Source organism: Oncorhynchus keta, chromosome 15, assembly GCF_023373465.1.
Source record: "Oncorhynchus keta strain PuntledgeMale-10-30-2019 chromosome 15, Oket_V2, whole genome shotgun sequence".
NCBI lineage: Eukaryota > Metazoa > Chordata > Actinopteri > Salmoniformes > Salmonidae > Oncorhynchus > Oncorhynchus keta.
The window spans coordinates 29834931-29857414 of NC_068435.1; the positions used below are offsets into that span (position 1 = coordinate 29834931).

Sequence of the window (22484 nt, forward strand, 5' to 3'; positions counted from 1 at the left end):
AGTGAGCATTTCTCCTTTGCCAAGATAATCCATCCACATGACAGGTATGACATATCAAGAAGCTGATTAAACATCATGATTATTACACAGGTGCAGCTTGTGCTGGGGACAATAACAGGCCACTCTAAAATGTGCAGTTTTGTCACACATCACAATGCCACAGATGTCTCAAGTTTTGAGGGAGCGTGCACTTGGCATGCTGACAGCAGAAATGTCCACCAGAGTTGCACCAGAGACCTTTTAAGGTTAATTTTACTACCTTAAGCTGCCTCCAACGTCGTTTTAGAGAATTTGGCGGTACGGCCAACAGGCCTCACAACCGCAAACCACATGTAACCATGCCAGCCCAGGACCTCCACATCTGGCTTCTTCACCTGCGGGATCGTATGAGACCAGCCACACGGACAGCTGATGAATTTCTGCACAAACTGTCAAACCGTCTCAGGAAAGCCCATCTGCATGCTCGTCATCCTCAACAGGATCTTGACCTGACTGCAGTTTGGCGTCGTGACCGACTTCAGTGGGAAAATGCTCACATTCGATGGCCACTGGCATGCTGGAGAAGTGTGCTCTTCAATGATTAATCCCGGTTTCAACTGTACTGGGCAGATGTCAGACAGCGTGTATGGCGTTGTGTGGGCGAGTGGTTTGCTGATGTCAACATTGTGAACAGAGTACCCCATGATGGTGTGGGTATGGGCAGGCATAAGGTACGGACAACAGACACAATAGCATTTATTGATGGCAATTTGAATGCACAGAGATAACGTAATGAGATCCTGAGGCCCATTGTCATGCCATTCATCCGCTGCCATCACCTCATGTGTCAGCAAGATAATGCACAGCCCCATGTCGCAAGGATCTGCACACAATTCCTGGAAGCTGAAAATGTCCCAGTTCTTCCATGGCCTCCATACTAACCAGACATGTCACCACCCATTGAGCATATTTGGGATACTCTGGACCGATGTGTACGACAGTGTTCCAGTTCCCGCCAATATCCAGCAACTTCGCACAGCCATTGAAGAGGAGTGGGACAACAATCCACAGGCCACAATCAACAGCCTGATCAACTCTACAGTATATCACAAAAGTGAGTACACCCCTCATATTTTTGTAAATATGAGTATATCTTTTCATGTGACAACACTGAAGAATTGACACTTTGCTACAATGTAAAGAAGTGAGTGTACAGCTTGTTTAACAGTGTAAATTTGCTGTCTCCTCAAAATAACTCAACACACAGCCATTCATGTCTAAACCGCTGGCAACAAAAGTGAGTACACCCCCTAAGTGAAAATGTCCAAATTGGGTCCATGTCCCCTAATTCTTTTTACGTATCTGTGACCAACCGATGCATATCTGTATTCCCAGTCATGTGAAATCCATAGGTTAGGGTGTTCTTTTCTGTTCAGTGTAGTTGGTCCAGAACAACTGTTGGTGTCCGTCTGGAACATCAAAGGTACTGTATGTAATACTGCAGCAGAGGAAGGAGAAGGAATACTCTAGATATTTCAAGGCATTCACATATGTGGAAAGGTGACTGAATACAAGACTTTGCAATGGAATCTATTCATATCAGTTAAGGTTGAACACAAAACAAATCTCATTCAATTACACAAGCATCCTGTTAGAGCCGATTTGGACATATTCGTATAAAAGATAGAACATACAGAGCTCCATGTACGTTTGTGTAAATATATTAATTATGAATGTATATGATTAAATATTAGGTACCGTAATTATTTATATTTAGCTGATTGAGATATATTCCTTTGTGATTAGTGTAACTTGGCCCCCCCTCTTGCCCATGTGGTAAGTGTGTTAGGATAAAGGCAGGACGTTGGGCCTTCGGGGGCGGGGGAGTCCTAGCTAGACGCGGGAGCCATATAGTCTTTTGACCATACAGACAGGCCATATTATGTATTTTTCACATCAAGTAATCTATGCTTTAAGTTGATTGGAGAATATTTTTGTTTGTTTGATATAAAAAGAATAAACCTTTTTGTTGCACCATATCCCTGGATCTCATTGAATGTTTTGGCTGTTTGGAAACCCCTTTCAGGCTAGGGCAGTGGCTATGGTCAAGAGGAAAGGAAGCAACTACACATCCGTTTTACAATTTTGGCGGCTATCTACCTATGCTGTCCCCTCCCCTTCCTTCAACATTGTCCGTTGATGAGCCAGCTCTGTAAATTAGTACTTGTGGCAGACAGAGCTCTCATTGTACCCTATTCCATGAGGAAATAGTCGATGGTCGCACTTAGATTTAAGTGCTAATTTATTTGGGCTATGAAGATGATATAGGGTGAGCGGAGAGACTGTTGTCCTGTGGACTTTACTCAGGCCCTGAAGGGATGCCCATAGGCTGGGGAGAGAGGAGCGGATGGGGAATGGGGGTTATGGTACTATGACCTACTGTCCAGCCTGCTTGGGGACTCAGGCCAATATCGATCTGAGCACAGCTTTCATATCCCTTGCAAATCAGCTAGAGTAAATTACCCTCTGTAATGGCATGAGGCCACTTAGGGTAGTTGTGTAAATGTTAGGTTGGGATTTTCTGTTGTTTTCAACAGGAATCAGTTCATGAACAGGGAATAGGACTCAAGCTGCCTTGTCTCCCTCACCTCCTCAGGCCTCGAAGTTTATTGTAAGGCTCGTGACTGCCCTCCTCTGGTCAACAGTCTAATGGCAGATATTCATGAGACCATACCTTATTTTTCCCACAAAACTATGGTGCCCAGACGGTGACGCTGTTGGCATGTGTACGTACGTACCTTAAACTGAGTTGGGGAGGGAGGTAGGGGGAGTAAAAAACTAACTGATATGTGATTTAATCTTTAGTGTAACATGAGTTCTATTGCACTGTAAATGTGAGAGTTTAACTCCCTAGCTTTTCCTTTTTTATTAACAGTGGCACAATGTCATCCTAAGTCAACCAGTTCGTTTTTTATCACCTAGCAGTATATGCAGTCAGCTTGGCTTTTCTCCACATGAAATTGTCCCCGTTTTTTCAAAGGAAATAAAGTGACATTGTGACAGATCACCTCTTCTATATGACAAAGTGCCCCAACATTTCCAGTGGTGTTCCACTGATTGAATTATATGAACATATAGTCTCAGAAAGAATACACATCATCCCCATACGTCTGGCTATGAGGAGACCCTTTCTAGAGGGAGATGAGGCTATCCATCATGGCGGGTACTGTGCTTCTGTCACACTGCTGCTGTAAACTCCTTCTGCCCTACAGTGAAATGGTACATCTCTTCAGAAGCAATTCTCTGCTCAGGTTCTGGCCTTAAACTCCAACGTTTATTAAAAGCTGTATTATGAGAAGTGCTTTATGTCAGATGGAAAAACACTGTTGCATCTATGTGGTATATGATACGGTTATGGTTTGTGTTTTGTGAGGTACCAACAGAAGCCAAACAAAGGCATGGATATGTGCAGTACAATCACAAAATTGTTCACACTGAAGACTTGGAAATGACAATTTATTTCACAAAATTCTAAATCGGCACAGAAACGGCATTTAAGGTGCAGTTGTCAAGTATGAAAGTCTAACATTCAAATACAGTTTACATACACTCAGGTTGGAGTCATTAAAACTCGCTTTTCAACCACTCCACACATTTCTTGCTAACAAACTATAGTTTTGGCAAGCCGGTTAGGACATCTACTTTGTGCGTGGCACAAGTCATTTTTCCAACAATTGTTTACAGACAGATTTTTTTTCTCACTGTATCACAATTCCAGTGGGTCAGACATTTACATACATTCAGTTGACTGTGCCTTTTTTAAACAGCTTGGAAAATTCCAGAAAATGATGTCATGGCTTTAGAGAGCTTATTATAGGCTATAGGAGTACGGACTCATTGTAAACAGCTGGAATGGAATATTTGAAACTGTATCAAACATATGGAAACATTCCAGCCATTACAAAGAGCTCTATAACTGCTATTTGATGGTTTGTTTATGATCTGTTGCTACGCACTGAACATCTGTGTGTTAAGATAGATATGTTATAGGCAAAGCTTAATTGTTTTTCTTCACTGACCAATGTGCACTGAGAATGTAAAATACGTACGAACAATATAGGAGCGGGCTGAAGATGTCCGACAGAACCTGTCCATCATAGCATTGGTTTTATAATGTACTTAATGTACTTGTCTCTCATGCCCTCATATACAATTTGTGACACTAATTCCCCCCAAAATAAGCCTGCCGTTTTGTCTCCAGTTACCAAATTCAGTGTGATGACCCATTGTAAATGGTTGACCTGGACATTTTTCCCTGACAGAAATCCCTGAAGTATAGTCTATTGTTATCATCCTGCAGTGTAGTAGAGTGCCACAAGAAAACAAATCTGGGCCAGAAAATGATGGGACAAGATTTCAGAGATCAATAGATTTCATATGATATGGGTAATTGGTTGGAGTAGAGTGCAACGTTTTACATTATCCCGTTACCTCACAAATGTTGAGGAAGGCTCACCTCCATGTACACGAACACATCTACACTGCGAGGACATGCAGCAATCATTTTCTGCCAGAGAAGTGAGTTGTGTGGGTTAAGGCATGGGGGCTTGGAGTAGGGGGCTGCAGTGGGGGAGGAACCTGACTGAAAGTGTCTCTCTCTGGATCTCCCCCTGCTCTACAGGTTGGTCTCCCTCTTCCGTGCCCGTGGTAGTCATACGGATGACAGCACCTCGCCTGTCAAGTCCCGGAAAATATCCTTCTTTTCCCCCTTCTCCAGGTCGATGTGATGGATGGACGGTGGCTTGGCGATCAGGTCATCTGGTTCCCCTTGGTTCACGCCGTTGCCCTCCACCTCCCTGTACTTCCTCGATGCTGGATCCTTCTGGAAGACGTCCCGGAGCATCCTCTTCAGCTCAGGGTCCGGGCAGAACAGGTATTTGTAGAGGGCAGCCGACCATGATGCCACCCAGGATTGGACCAACCCAGTACACCTGCAATACAGATAAAAGTCAAACCCAGTTCAGACAAATATGAACCCATTACCACAGCGGAGGCTACCCCATTCTGAAAGAGCTGTCATGCATTATTAGACTAGATGTCGTGTCATGTCTGTAAAGGTGCAACAGTCGTTGTTTATGGGCATCCTCAGTGGAGCCAGGTACCTTCTTTGGGTTCTGCCAGGTCAACCATGTTGTTCTCAAAAGACAGCAAACACCCGTCAGATAATGACGCCACTCTCAGTGAGAAGACCTATCCTAATTATATCCAAGACCCAGACCCTCCTCCCCTACACACACACACACACACACACACACACACACACACACACACACACACACACACACACACACACACACACACACACACACACACACACACACACACACACACACACACACACACACACACACACACACACACACACACACACACACCAAGCAGTACCACTGTGCCTTGCTGAGTCAATATGAACAGCTCTGTGAGAATTATTGCCCTGGATACAGAATAAAAAAAGCACATGCTTTGTATAGTCCATAACACCTGTCTATGACTGGTCTGTGCTGTTCCCTTTATTCTGCATTAGCAAGCTACAAGGCATGCATCTACCTCGTAGCGAGGGTTATATATAAACTATTAGGTGAGTAGTTTAACCGTTGTAGAACTCCCGTCCACTGTTGTGGGTGAAGACGTCGTTGAACGGCACTAGATAGCATCCTTCAGCTGCTCTGGCATGGTGATATGCCATCATTGCAATGTGACCTTACTGTGTTTCAAAATGTCCTTAGTCCTGCAGCTGTAGCCCCCTCCAGTGCCCCCCCATACTACTTTAGCCCCCCTTGCTCCTGGAGAACAGAGACAACCTGAACACTTATCACAAAATCACATCTAAACACATATCTGACCCTGTATTTTAAGCAAAGAGTTTACCTTTCAACTGTTTTTAATGAATGATATACACTGGGTGTCCAAAACATAAGGAACATCTTCCTAATATTGAGTTGCACTCCCTTTTGTCCTCAGAAGAGCCTCAATTCACCGGGGTATGGACTATAAGGTGTCAGAAGAGTTCCACAGGGATGCTGGCCCATGGTGACTCCAATGCTTCCCACACTTGTGTCAAGTTGGCTGGAGAACCATTCTTGATACACATGGGAAACCGAACCCCCTTCAAAGGCACTTAAATATTTTGTCTTGCCCATTCCCCCTCTGAATGGCACACATACAAAAAAGTCATTCTTTCACCTGTCTCCTCCCCTTCATCTACACTGATTTAAAAAAAAGTGGATTCAACATGTGACATCAATAAGGGATCATAGCTTTCATCTGGATTCACCTGGTCAGTCTGTCATAGTGTTTGGTACACTCAGTGTATGATCAACAATGCTTCACAACATGGCAGGTCAGTTTGAACTATTTGAGATATGGTTTCAACACATGAAACAGTGTCCCTTATATTGGCAAACAGCCACCAATGTCTTAGATATGGACTACCTGGCTTCCCCCTTCACCGACAACTGTGTAGGAGTATAGCCCTTTGAGGGCGAGAAGGCGGCAACAGTTTCTATCTTACCCAGTGGTTTTCAAAATTCATGGTGGCGACTGCAGGCCCAAAGGAGCGAGCGGGTTTCATACTGGCTCCTGTGTATGGGATCTAGAACACAAAGCATGGCATAGAGGTTTTAACATGCGAGCACTGTGGAGAGAGGGAGAGCGAGAGACATGGAGCAAGACCTAGCCAGAGCTGACACAACACCTAGAGTAGTGGATTGTTCCACTTGAATACATGATAATGATACAATGAAAGTATATATAATCATGGGGAAATGTATGCTGGTATTCCATAGATATACAGTACATGGTACTAGTTAGCATTGATTGGCATCTAGTGGCATGTAGGCAGCATATTGAAGTCAAGCTTTGCTATGACTAGAGGTAGGTAGCATGTCGTTTGCAGGACAATTAATGGGGTTTAGGTAGGTCCCTGATGATTGGTTGGCATGGAGGAGGATGCACACGTGAGATATGAACAAACTGTGAACTAATGCACTATATTGTACTATTCTACCATTGGTGATGTAGTTTGTTCTTTAAATCATCATAATCTACATCAATGCCCTATTTATATTTTCTTCCATAGTTGGTATTGAATTAAATATACTGTAATGTCTGACTCTTGAGTCCTTCAGGTTCGCTATAATCCTAGAGCTCTAACCACGACAACCTGTAGCCTGGCCCCTAATTGACCTAACTCAAGTTAGAGATAGAATCCCACTCACCGCAAACAGATGGCCGACGGCTACAGCGACTCCAATGGCGAGGCCAGCCGAGCCGTTAAGGTCAGAGCGTTTGGGGTCGCAGGTGGCGAACACGGTGAAGACCAGCTCGAAGGTGATCAGCAGCTCCACCAACAGGGCTTGGCCCATGCTGAGGTTAGGGTTCACCTGGGAAACGAGAGTAACAGTTAGCCACAGTCGGTGCGTCTTCGTCTAGGAATGAACAACACTTTATGGCATCAATCCATACCAGACCTGGGTTCAACTAGTATTTACAATATTTTCAAATACTTTAGCTTTGCTTGATTGAGCTTTTCCTGGTGGAATAGTCCCAAACTAGTCCATAGGTGTCAACCCTGACTGTTGCTAGCTAGATTCTCTGATTTTAAGGCTAAACTATATGTCTTACCAGAGTCACTCCAAGGCCCCCTCTGACAGACACTGGTGTCACCAGGTAGAGGAGCCCTGCCCCAGTGATCGCCCCCAGGCACTAGGCAGCCAGGTAGAAAACACCCTTGGCCAGGCTCAGCTTCCTGGTCACCACCATGGCCACTCTGACCGCCGGGTTGACGTGACTGCCACTGACGTGTCCGAAGCATTGCACCATGGTGGCGATGGCCAGGCCAAAGCACAGCGAGATGAGGACCAGGTCTGCAGGGGGAGGGTTGTCCGACTCGGATGCCCAGTTGATGGTGGAGCCCAGGCTGAGGAGGACGAAGATCAGGGAAGCTAGGTACTCGGCTGACACAGCTCTACAGAAGTCCTTGGTCCAGATTCCTTTGAACGCCACCATGATGGGATGCTGGTTACACGCTGACGGGCAACTCCTTGTAAAATAATAATGGATTCATAAATGAAATGATTATCCCAGTGTAGTTATTCTCCATCTGTCTGTGTGCCGGGGAATCCACTGAACCCTTCCAGTGAAGGGAACTTGCTGCTGGGCACAACATTTAAAACTCTAGGGAATGGAGTCAGTGGCTTCCCATTACACTCTGTGCCAGGCAGCAGAGTGAACACTATGCTAAGGACATACAGTAGAGGGATGCACTATGCCATTTTGCAATCAATGAGTTTATAATAGGCTACTTACAAATGGTTTATATAATTCAACAATGTAATACTTTCAAAGAGAGATAGAGTGACTGACTGGAGAGAGTGTCTGACTGACTGCCTGACTGGAGAGAGAGAGTGTCTTACTGACTGACTGACTGACTGACTGACTGGAGAGAGAGAGTGACTGACTGGAGAGAGAGTGTCTTACTGACTGACTGACTGGAGAGAGAGAGTGTCTTACTGACTGACTGACTGACTGGAGAGCGAGACTGACTGGAGAGAGAGAGTGTCTGACTGACTGACTGGAGAGGGAGAGAGTGACTGACTTGAGAGAGCACGTGTCTGACTGACTGACTGCAGAGAGAGTGACTGAATGACTGGAGAGAGAGTGTCTTTCTGACTGATTGACACTGGAGAGCGCGATTGTCTGACTGACTGGAGACAGAAAGAGTGTCTGACTGTCTGACGGACTGCAGACAGAGTGACTGACTGACTGACTGACTGGAGAGAGAGACTGTCTGACTGACTGACTGGAGAGAGAGAGTGTCTTTCTGACTGACTGACTGGAGAGAGAGAGTGTCTTACTGACTGACTGACTGACTGAGAGAGAGAGTGTCTGACTGACTGACTGGAGAGAGAGTGTCTGACTGACTGACTGGAGAGAGAGAGTGTCTGACTGACTGACTGGAGAGAGAGAGTGTCTGACTGACTGACTGGAGAGAGAGAGTGTCTGACTGACTGACTGGAGAGAGAGAGTGTCTGTCTGACTGACTGGAGAGAGCAAGTGTCTGACTGACTGGAGAGAGAGAGTGTCTGTTTGACTGACTGGAGAGTGAGAGTGTCTCTCTGACTGGCGAGAGAGTGTCTGACTGACTGGCGAGAGAGTGTCTGACTGACTGGCGAGAGAGTGTCTGACTGACTGGAGAGAGAGAGTGTCTGACTGACTGACTCGGGAGAGAGTGTCTGACTGACTGACTCGGGAGAGAGTGTCTGACTGACTGACTCGGGAGAGAGTGTCTGACTGACTGACTCGGGAGAGAGTGTCTGACTGACTGACTCGGGAGAGAGTGTCTGACTGACTGACTCGGAAGAGAGTGTGTCTGACTGACTGGGGAGAGAGTGTGACTGACTGACTGACTGACTAACTGGGGAGAGAGTGTCTGACTGACTAACTGGGGAGAGAGTGTCTGACTGACTGACTAGGGAGAGAGTGTCTGACTGACTGACTAGGGAGAGAGTGTCTGACTGATTGACTAGGAAGAGAGTGTGTCTAACTGACTGGGGAGAAAGTGTCTGACTGACTGACTGGGGAGAGAGTGTGACTGACTGACTGGAGAGAGAGTGTCTGTCTGACTGTCTGACTGGGGAGAGAGTGTGACTGACTGACTGGAGAGAGAGTGTCTGTCTGACTGGGGAGAGAGTGTCTGACTGACTGACTGGGGAGAGAGTGTTTGACTGACTGACTGGGGAGAGAGTGTCTGACTGACTGACTGACTGACTGGAGAGAGAGTGTTTGACTGACTGACTGGAGAGAGCGTGTCTGACTGACTGACTAACTGACTGGAGAGAGTGTCTGACTGACTGACTGGAGAGAAAGTGTCTGGCTGACTCACTGACTGGAGAGAGCGTGTCTGACTGACTGACTAACTGACTGGAGAGGGAGCGACTGACTGACTGGATAGAGAGTGTCCGACTGACTGACACTGGAGAGAGAGCGAGTGTCTGACCTACTGGAGAGAGTCTGACAGACTGACTGGAGAGAGTCTGACAGACTGACTGGAGAGAGCGAGTGTCTGACTGACTGACTGGAGAGAGAGATAGTGTCTGTCTGTCTGACTGACTGGAGAGAGAGAGAGACTGACTGACTGGCTGGAGAGAGTGACTGACTGACTGACTGGAGAGAGTGTCTGACTTACTGGAGAGAGTCTGACAGACTGACTGGGGAGAGCAAGAGAGTGTCTGACTGACTTCAGAAAGAGTGAGAGAGTGTCTGACTGACTGGAGAGAGAGCAAGTGTCTGACTTACTGGAGAGAGTGTCTGACTTACTGGAGAGAGTGTCTGACTGACTGGGGAGAGCGAGAGAGTGTCTGACTGACTGACTGGGGAGAGCGAGTGTCTGACTGAATGACTGACTGGAGAGAGAGAGTGTCTGTCTGACTGACTGGAGAGAGCAAGTGTCTGACTGGAGAGAGAGAGTGTCTGTCTGACTGACTGACTGGGGAGAGAGAGAATGTCTGACTGACTGACTGACTGGAGAGAGAGAGTTTTTCTGACTGACTAGGGAGAGAGTGTGACTGTCTGACTGCAGAGAGAGTGTCTTACTGACTGACTGTTGCAATATGTCACATCCTTGACATCTAAACCCAGTGACCAACCAGAACTCATTTAGTTATCATATTTCAGATGATCAAACATTTGAACAAGTTGCATACAGTATTTCATAAATAACAAATGTATTTATGGAATCTTTAATGACCACAGAGAGTCAGGACACCCGTTTAACGTCCCATCCGAAAGACAGCACCCTACACAGGGCAGTGTCCTGGGGCATTGGGAATTTGTTTAGACCAGAGGAAAGAGTGCCTCCTACTGGCCCTCCAACACCACTTCCAGCAGCATCTGGTCTCCCATCCAGGGACTGACCAGGACCAACCCTGCTTAGCTTCAGAAGCAAGCCAGCAGTGTTATGCAGGGTGGTATGCTGCTGGTTAAATCAAAGAAAGACAGACAATCATAATTCAACCCGCCAGGCGTGACAGGAAACTCAGAAATAAAGATATAATTAATGCCTTACCTTTGCCAACCTTCTTCTGTTGACAGTCCAATAAACATGTCCCTTAAACATCAAAAATTGTCCTTTTGTTCAATTAATTCCATCATTATATATCCAAAATGTACATTTATTTGGCGCGTTTGATCCAGAAAAACACCGGTTCCAACTCGCGCAACATGACTACAAAATATCTCATAAGTTGCCTGTAATCTTTGTCCAAACATTTCAAACAACTTTCCGAATACAACTTTAGGTATTTTTTTACGTAAATAATCAATCAAATGTAAGACTGGATAAACTGTGTTCAATACCGGACGAAAACAAAGTGGAGAGTGCTTTCAGGTCACGCGCCTCTAACAAACAGTACACTTCACCTCGACCCTCATTCTGAACAGGGCTACTTCTTCATTTCTCACAAGGAAAAACATCAACCAATTTCTAAAGATTGTTGACGTCCAGTGGAAGCGATAGGAACTGCAAGCAAGTGCCTTAGAACTCCAGATCCCATAGAAAACCCATTGAAAAGAGAGTGACCTCAAATGTTTTTTTCCTTGGATGGTTTGTCCTCGGGGTTTGCCGGCCAAATAAGTTCTGTTATACTCACAGACATCATTCAAACAGTTTTAGAAACTTCAAAGTGTTTTCCATCCAAATCTATCTAATAATATGCATATCCTAGCTTCTGGGCCTGAGTAGCAGCCAGTTTACTTTGGGCATGCTTTTCATCCGGACGTGAAAATACCACCCCCTAGCCTTAAGAAGTTTTAAGCAGGACATTCATAGAAGCCTTAAAACTTATTGGGGCTAGACGTCCCACCAGCGGGACACCTAGCGAAAGCATGCCATGCGAATGTTTGAGGACGACACACCACATCAAACTATTTTTCAACCAACAGCTTCATAGAATCAAAAATGGCAATTTAAATATGAATTTATTTTGAAAAACTTCCTCTGATTTGCAATCCAAAGGGTCCCAGCTACAATATGCATGGTCGTTTTGTTAGATAAAATCCTTCTTTATATCCCAACAAGTCTGTATAGTTGGCACCATTGATTTGAGTAATCCACTCGTTCAACATGCCGAGAAAGGAATCCAAAAAGCTACCGCTAAACTTTGTTAAAACCTGTTAAGTTAACCCCCTACTTTTTCGAACATTCTGTTAAAAATCGCGCAACATTTCAGCGTCCTGCTACTCATGCCAGGAATATAGTATATGCATATGATTAGTATGTGTGGATAGAAAACACTCTGACGTTTCTAAAACTGGTTAAATCACGGCTGTGACTATAACATAACGTGTGTTTCATCGAAAAGCGCAAGAAAAACTGATCACCAAAATCTGGAAAATATATCAATGGCCACTTGCATGTATTGTCTATTGGAAAGCAAATTACATGGGGTTGAGATTGCAAGTCCTACAGCTTCCACACGATGTCGCCAGTCTTGTCAATTGCCTGGGCTTTGTTTCTTGGTCAAACGAGTGAGAGAGAGCCCATTCCTTCCGGTCTCCGACAGGATGTTTTGGATGAGAAATTTCCGAACATGATTTCAAGACGTGGAGCTATTGAATACACATCGCCCGTGATCAATTTGATAGATTATTAACGTTTACTCATAGCTAAAGTTGGATTACAAAAGTATTTCGAAGTGTTTTGTGAAAGTTTATCGTTTAATTTAAAAAAATGACGTTGCATTTTAAAACGCTGTTTTTTCCTGGATCACACACTCTTCATAGATTGATATTTAGGGTATATATGGACCGATTTAATCGAAAAAAAAGTAGTGATGTTTATGGGACATCTAGGAGTGCCAACAAAGAAGATCGTCAAAGGTAATGAATGTTTTATATTTTATTTCTGCGTTTTGTGTAGCGCCGGCTATGCTAATTATTTTGTTACGTCCCCTTCAGGTATTTCGGGGTGTTACATGCTATCAGATAATAGCTTCTCATGCTTTCGCCAAAAAGCATTTTAAAAATATGACTTGTTGGCTGGATTCACAACGACTGTAGCTTTAATTCAGTACCCTGCATGTGTGTTTTAATGAACGTTTGAGTTTTAACGAGTGCTATTAGCATTTAGCGTAGTGCATTTGCATTTCCAGATGGCTAGATGGGACGCATGCGTGTCGGGTCGACTTAAGAGGTTAAAACAAATCATAATATATTTTCTATTTAATCCTCAGGTACCCTAAAATGTAATTAAACTATAATATGTCATATGGAAAGAAGTATGTTCAATAGGAAAGTAAAATTAGCAGGCGCATGTTCATCGTGTGCGCAAAGACTGATTTCCAACTCTGACCCTGTACCAACCCTGTACCAAAACTCTAAATTCTTCCTTGTTTGGGAAGAAACAAGCCTGAAACCTTGATCAAATGCTGTTGTCATCTAGTGAAAAGCCATAGGAATTGCAATCTGGGAGCTGGAATTGCATATACCCCATAGCTTTCCATTGTAAGAGCACGGACTCTCAAAAAGACATTTCCAGTTGGTTTTTCATTGGATTTTCTCCTACCATATCAATTGTGTTATATTCTCCTACATTATTCTTCTACATTATTTCTCCAAACTTCAAAGTGTTTTCTATCCAATGGTACCAATTATATGCATATCCTGGCTACTGGGCCTGTGTAACAGGCAGTTTACTTTGGGCACGTCAGTCAGACAGGAATGGAGAAAAATAGACCCTAGCCTGAAGAAATCCTGTTATAATCCAAAATTTGTGTGAAATGCATTAAGCAACATGTAATTATTGCAGTTTTTTTTGCTGGAGTTCTTTTAGACCTCCCCTGTGGTCGTCCACCAACTTACGCACATTGCCATTGTGTGGCAATGTTTTCAAACACAGAAAGGGGTCTATAGTTCAGCGTGAGGGCAGAGCAGCTCCCACCCACGAGATCTTGTGCATACAAATTGCATAGAGGGGGTCACGTGACCAAGCACAATTTTGTTTTGGTAATCATAGCCTAATCAGAACTGCTGTTCTTATCATAATTGTAAACATGCTGAACCAAACAAATTATTTTGCCAATTGTGATACAATTGTAGTATCCCTTGTTATCACTGACAAACTGAAATGGTCAACCAACACAGACAGTGTGGCGAAGAAGATGAAACAGCGCCTTTCAACCTCAGGAGGCTGAAGAAATTTGCCTTGGCATCTAAAACCATGTACCACCGCCTGGTACGGCAACTGCACCGCCACCAATCGCAGGGCTCTCCAGAGGGTAGTGCGGTCTGCCCAAAGCATCACCGGGGGCAATCTACCTGCCCTCCAGGACACCTACACCACTCGATGTCACAGGAAGGCCAAAAAGATCATCAAGCGCAGCAACTACCCGAGCCACTGCCTGTAAACCCCGCTATCATCCAGAAGGCGAGGTCAGTACAGGTGCATAAAACTGGGACCGAGAGACTGAAAAACAGCTTCTATCTCAAGGCCATCAGACTGTTAAATTCTGTTCAATATACATAGACTTAGAATCACTTCACTTTAAATAATGGAACACTAGTCACTGTACTCATCTCATATGCATATTCTATTCTACTGTATCTAAGTCTATGCCGCTCTGACATTGCTCGCCAATATTTCTATATTCTTAATTCCTTTATTATAGATTTGTGTGTATTGTTGTGAAGTTGTTAGCGCTAGAAACACAAGCATTTTGTTACACCCGCAATAACATCTGCTAAACACGTGTATTTGACAAATACATTTAGATTTGATTTAAAAAGCTCCAACATTAGGACATTTGGAAGTGCCATGTCAAATACACCATGAGAGTAGACGCACACAGATTCAAAAAGCCTACGTGCTGCGCCTAGTTGTTTGATTGTATGGGGAGTAATAGATTACAAAAAAAGGTAACTGTTATCCGTTACGTGACCAGCGAAAATATTGTAATCAGTATTGTAAACATTGTAACTTTTGAAAAACTAGATGATTACTTCAATAATTACTTTTAAATTCAGAAGGGATGTTTGCAAAAATGAATATGACACTTCTATGTTTTCTCAATGACATTCACATCAGTATTAAAAAAAGCCGCAAGTTTAAGTTTGTTCCACCTGAGTGAGTCTGAGAAGTCAGAGACCGCTATGATGACACAACACATGTGTTTGATGGATTGTGGGAAAAGAGCAGGAATAGGTTTTGTAGGCTACAGTCCAATCTATGTCTTCCAATGGTGCGACTGCTGTCGGCATCCAAAGATGATCCAACTTGAATAAACGCTTGGAGGTAAGGATGACAGCAGTGGTGTAGTCTACGGCGATATGGATATCACTTGTTATTGATATCTACATAGCGCATTGATGTGAATCACACTGCTGCTCTCTCATTTAGCTATTTGCGCCTTACGGATTGTGGATGGCTGTTCACAAATATACAGTATGTATTTGAAACCAATAATGGTTGAATTCAAGAAGTTTAAGCAGCCTATCAATCATTGCTTTTAAAACCAGTGGACAGCCAATGAAAATGCGCTTTTGCAACAGCTGCATAGTGAGGATCCCAGCCTATGGAATAACAGTGGGGCTTTTATTGCTCAAGCTAATTCATGCTGATAAAAAAAATTCCGTAGGTCTAATGGACACAGTCTCAAACCTACACACTTTTGATAGACGTAAAGGGACAATCTGTAGTTGCTACATATATCTGGGGTTTATACATGATGTGTGTGTATATATATACTTCTATATATATCAATTGATTCTTGAAGAATTGAACTTATACATGACTCATGAGTTTAGTTCAACTGTCACACTCCATGAGAACCCAAAATATACGCTTGTTTTTCTCCAATGTTTGTAAGCATTGTACAAACAAAAACTGTATAGCCTCATAACATGGTTAAAACAATAATTGTGATATCATGGATGGTCAGTCCTTGCATCGATAGCTCTCCAGGCCCACCCCTCAGCTTTTTACTAAAAACAGAAGTGAGTTGCCGGTTTTGTTATTGTTTCATCTGTGGATTTGCCATTTAAACAGCTGCATATTATCAATGTATCACCAACAAAAAAGGTAAAAAATAGACCTACAGCAAATGGCATTCATTGCTCACATGTAAATAGCACTTTTCAGTAGTGCTCAAAGCATGCCGTTCCATGAGCGTAGCATTTATTTTAAAACTCGAATCAATGAGCCCAATCAGTCCTCCATGACAACAAAATCATAAACAACAGAGTAGGGCTGGCTAATAAGTCCTTAGTTTTGGGGTTATGCTCGGGTAAAGCAATATGACTGATCTATACTTCCATATTTCCAAGTCCTATTCTTGAAGATCAAGGGGTATAAAATTGATTGGAATGACTGTAATTTTGAAAGATATAATTTAATCGTATTATTATATGTAGTAGAAAGCAATGGGTTAGAAGAAGCCTTGTTAACCAACCCATAAAGTACAATTTAACATCCATATATGGCCAGCTATGTGAATTTTAACATTGATTTATCCTGCAATAGACAGACAGGCATGAGATGACAAAAATGTCTCTTCAGGAGAAAGTAATCTAAAAGTAACTGAATGTAATCAGATTACATCACCGAGTTTGTATAATCCAAAAGTTACGTTACTGATTGCAATTTTGGACAGGTAACTAACGGCTTACATTTATAAAGCAACCTATCCAACCCTAATTGTATGCTTGTTGTGTTCTGGTGCTTAAAAGATGAGTCCTGCTGAGGGTCTGAGGTTTGTCTTTATTCAATCAATGGGGGTAAGGAAAGGGGACATCAGTTGGACTGGACATCATACATAAGCTATGCCTCTTGTTAAGAAGAGCTCTGCTTTCACTCTCAGTGTATGATAACAATAGAATAACGACAGATATGAATAGGAATGAGGCCTTGTGATATAAAATTACTTTCAATTAGATAAAACAAAAACTTTCACATTATAATGGAATACAAAACAGTGCAAAAAGAAAGTGATATACAATAACAAGCCACTCAAAATTATTTAAATGACCCACAATATGATTAAAACTTGTTATTAAGTCATAGATACAAATATACATTTTTGGGGAGGTATGATTTTTGTTCCTGGGTAACTTTTTCACTCATCATTATTGACAATACTCACAAGCATCTAAAAACAGGGTTAATTAGTTTATTGTTCACTGCTCAGCATTGCAAACTGCGATTCCCCCCCACCTTTCGGAACTGATTACAGATGTAGCTTGGGATGCTGTACACATGCTGCTAGCAGGTACAATCATTGGGCCATGACTTCTCACACACTGTTGCTATGGAATGCCACTTTATTCATTAAATGAAATCAGTAATGAAGGGGTGTAAATTTGGGCAACCTCAGGAAGATCAACTTAACTTGTTCACGCTACCAGGTTCCCCAAGGCCCCCCACGCTCAACTCAAAAGATGGCGCACAGAATGCAAAAATATTATTAGAAATATTTAACCTCCACACATTAACAAGTCCAATAGCTCAAATGAAAGGAACACCTTGTTCATCTACCCAGCGAGATTTCTAAAATGTTTTACGGCGAAAACATAGCACATTTTTACGTCAAACCACCACCAAAGACACAGCCAATATATAGCCATTTTGTCGAACAAAAGATGTAATCACAAACGTTGGATTAAAAGAAAAATAATTCACTAAACTTTTGAAAATCTTCATCAGATGACAGTAATAGGACATGTTACACAGTACATTTATGTTTTTTTCAATAATATGCAATTTATATCCATAAATCACCGTTTACATTGACGCCATGTTCAGAACATGCTAAAAAATGTCCGGAGAAATTATATATAACTCCGCCAGATAACGCCAGATAACAGCAATACACATCATAAACTTTGACTAAATATACATGTTCTACATATAGTTAGAAAGACACACTGCTTCTTAATGCAATCGCTTTGTCACATGTCTTTTTAATGTTACAGAAATCGTTCATTTTTCAATAATCTGAGACGGCGCTCAGACATAAGCAATATTTCTCCTCTATGTTGGAGTCAACAGAAACACAAAATTACAACATAAATATTCCCTTACCTTTGATGGTCTTCGATCATAATGTAGTGGAAGAAGTCATACTTACCCAAAACATCGTTTGGTTTCAATATGTGTGTCTTTGTATTAGCATATGCTGCAAGTTCCAGCTGAAATACTACCAAAAATGACTTCTAGTCACGAACAGTTGCGCATCAAAACTTCAAAATTACATATTATATGTCGACTAAACTGGACAAACTAAGTGCAGAATCAAGCTTTAGGATGTTCTAAACGTACAAAACTATTATCTAATCTCTCGGACGAACGTGCTTCTTGGCAGGCGATCTGGAACAAAGGAACGTGTCTCCAAAAAGCGCGCTCTCGTAACCTTGAATTTTCTCGCGACACTCAGTCTTTTGCCTACCAAAGGCTCAAAACACGCGGGATTTGCACAATTAAATACTGTACTGAATGAGGACATCTAGTAGAAGACATAGAAAGTGTCTCCAGATCCATAGCTGGTTGGGAAGGGTGGGGGCGATGACATCAAAGTTGCCCCAAGTTTGAGGCTCCCAAAAATAGTTTGGGAGATTGCCTGCCCTGTGAGTTCTGCTATACTTACAGACATAATTCAAACGGTTTTAGAAGCTTTAGAGTGTTTTCTATCCAATAATAATTATTATATGCATATATTACCAATTTTGGACAGATTTTGTTTCAGTTTACTATGGGCACGCAATTCCTCCAAAGGGGGCAGTATTCTGCCTATCCTTAACTGGTTTTAACATGAAATCCTGACATCACACAAATACACGTTTAGTATATGATGAATACTGACAAGTACAACTTTTATCTAAGGTTACAAACACCCATTTAGTGACTTTTATACATTTTAAAAAGGGAAGTGCGGGAGAAATGGCTCTTAACGTCACAGAGCCCAACCAGGGGAGATTCTCAATCGGTTTTGCTAACTCCTCCGTCCTCTTCTCACCTCAAAAGTAATCGAGTAGAGGGTGGAGGACAGGTAACATTGAAAAAAAATGCACTTCTAAAGCCAGAGGCATAACGAAGCAGACTCGACAGACCAGACCGTGGATTGGGAAGTCAATGAGAAGTGAAAAATGATTCCTTAGTTCCTTTTCTCAATTTCTAAAGGCACAACCGATTCGAGCCAATGTCTTAAGTAGCTGAACATGTTATTACTCCAACTTCGTGAAAGTGACAAACTGACACGTTTTCATCTGTCCTAAACAACTTTATATCGAAAGAATACCTTTGATTTGACGGAATGCACTTGCACAGTTCGGCGCAACACAACAGTTAGACCCGATGACTTGTTTCATTCTATACCTAGAGGACTCCATTATGTCCAGGAGTGATATATATATATTTTTTGTCTATCTGTTGTGGTCTAGTACTGTCTTTTTGCTAAGTAGGGCCATCTACTTTAAGTGCTGCCTGTCTTCCCCATAGCCTATTTGGTGTGTGAACTGCTGACTGCTTTTAACCTGCAGATAGTTGTCGACACATCAAGCAGGATCAAGGGGCAGGGCAATTTGTTACTTGTTTTGGGAATCAGTGGCGGTATTTGATGGGGAGTGGTTTCACATCTCCTAGGCAATCAGCAATTAGTACAGGGAGGTGTGCTCCCCACTGTGTTTTCTCAGAGGCGGTCTCAGCACCAAAACTAAGACCGTCGCCGAAACAAAGATGGTTCTGCGACGTTGTTCTGCAGAGTTTTTCGAGGAAGGAAAGAGGAGAAGGCTCCACATGACTCTCTCACTTGAGTATCTTACCTGGTTATTTTCAGATATCATTTTTGCCCTTTTTGTAGCTTCGGCAACCATGTATGTGTTTTCTATACCTGTTTGCACCTCTTCCTGTAGGTTTTACCGTTGCTCCCCACCCCTTGGCTGCAACTCCGCTCTCTCCACTGGCTTCCATTTGAAGCTTGCATCCGCTACAAGACCATGGTGCTTGCCTACGGAGCTGTGAGGGGAACGGCACCTCAGTACCTCCAGGCTCTGATCAGGCCCTACACCCAAACAAGGGCACTGCGTTCATCCACCTCTGGCCTGCTCGCCTCCCTACCACTGAGGAAGTACAGTTCCCGCTCAGCCCAGTCAAAACTGTTCGCTGCTCTGGCCCCCCAATGGTGGAACAAACTCCCTCACGACGCCAGGACAGCGGAGTCAATCACCACCTTCCGGAGACACCTGAAACCCCACCTCTTTAAGGAATACCTAGGATAGGATAAGTAATCCTTCTCACCCCCTAAAAGATTTAGATGCACTATTGTAAAGTGGCTGTTCAACTGGATGTCATAAGGTGAATGCACCAATTTGTAAGTCGCTCTGGATAAGAGCGTCTGCTAAATGACTTAAATGTAATGTAAATGTGCAACCCTTGTAATTTAGTGTACCCTGCAAGCACAACCCTTGGAATTTAGTGTACCCTGCAAGCACAACCCTTGGAATTTAGTGTACCCTGCAAGCACAACTCATGTGGAATTCTGTGTCAGTGGCAGTGTTTGGAACTGCCGATCTGCAGTCAAGAATGCTGTGCTAATCTCAGCCTATGCTGCCCTTCAGTCCCTTGACTTTTTGGCCCTGACGGAGACACGGATCACCCCAGACAACACTGCTACTCCAGCTGCTCTCTCTTCATCTGACTATGTTTTCTCTCATAGTCCGAGTGCATCTGGTCGTTGCGGTGGTGGCACAGGTATACTCATTTCTCTTAAGTGGAGATTTTCTAAATTTTCCCTCTCTCACCTGTCCATCTCCTCATTTGAATTCCATGCTGCCACTGTCACTTTTCCACTCAATCTTAACATTATTGTCATCTATCATCCACCAGGTAGCCTTGGAGATTTCCTCAATGAGCTTGACACCTTGATAAGCTAATTTCCTGATGATGGCTCCCCACTCTTCGTACTTGTTGCCTTCAACCGCCCAAAGTCTGCCTTTGATTAATTTCTTTCCCCTCCTTGCCTCTTCTGACCTCACCCTTTCCCAATCCCCTCCAACTCACAAGGCAGGCAATACGCTTGATCTGATTCTTAGTAGAGGCTGCTCGCTTACTAATCTCACTGCAACCCCCCCTTCAGGTCTCTGATCACTACTTTGTTTCCTTTTCTGTATCCCTTTCCTCCAACCCTAACCACTCCGCTCCTTACCCAGATGGATGCACCATTGCAATCTTCTCTCTCCCTCTACACTTTCCTCTTCTATCCTAACATCTCTCCCTCCTGTCTCCTGATTCTGCCTCTTTGACCTTACTTTCCTCCCTTTCCACATCCTATCATGGTGTTCCAATGGTGTTCATCCAAAAGGTGTGGCTGAAATAACCAAATCCACTAATTTGAAGGGGTGTCCACATATCTTTGTATATATAGTGTATATGAGGATGGTGTGTATATGACTAGAATACGGTATATACATACGGTATGAAGTGGGTAAAACATTATGTAAACAAAGTGACCAGTGTTCCGTGACTATGTACATAAGGCAGCAGTCTCTAAGGTGCAGGGTTGAGTGGTAGCCGGCTGGTAAAAGTGACTAAGTTCAGGGCAGGGTACTGGGCAGAGGCAAGATAGTGGTGACTTTCACAGTCTGATGGCCTGGAGATTGAAGCTGTTTTTCAATCTCTAGGTCACCGCTTGGATACACATGTACTGTTTCCGCCTTCTAGATGATAGCGTTGTGAACAGGCCGTGGCTCGGGTGGCTCAGGTCCTTGATGATCTTTGCCTTGCTGTGACACTAGGTGCTGTAGATGTCCAGGAGGGCAGCCAGTGCATCCCTGGTGATGCGTTCGGCTGACAGCACCACCATTTGGAGAGCCCTGTGGTTGTGGACGGGGTAATTGCAGTACCAGGCGGTGATACAGGCCGATAGGATGCTCTAAATGGTGCATCTGTACAAGATTGTGAGGGTGTTAGGGGCAAAGATACATTTATTCAGCCTCCTTCACCACACTATCTGTGTGGATGGACCATTTCAGGTTGTCAGGGATGTGCACTCCGAGGAACTTGAAGCTTTTCACGCTCTCCACTGCATAGGTATTCCTCTTGTCCAGATGTGACTGTGCAACGGTGATTGCGTCATCCTTGGGGTGATATGCAAATTATAGTGGTTCTAGGTTGTCAGGTAAGGTGGAGTTGATATGATCCTTAACGTGTTTGGGATAGGGGGCAGCATTTTCACATTTGGATGAAAAGCGTGCCCAGAGTAAACTACCTGCTACTAAGTCCCAGTTGCTAATATATGCATATTATATGCGTAAAACACTCCGAGGTTTCTAAATCTGTTTGAATGATTTCTGTGAGTATAACAGAACTCAAATGGCAGGTGAAAACCTGAGCAAAATCCAACCAGGAAGTGGGAAATCTGAGGTTTGTAGTTTTTCAACTCTTGGCCTATCGAATACACAGT

General features: G+C 43.4%; 1 pseudogene; it reads right to left on the reverse strand.

Annotated features, from left to right (window-relative positions):
- Positions 1–4675: 4675 nt before the first annotated feature.
- LOC118394755 (aquaporin-4-like) lies at positions 4676–8058 on the reverse strand (annotated as a pseudogene).
- Between the last annotated feature and the right edge of the window lie 14426 nt (positions 8059–22484).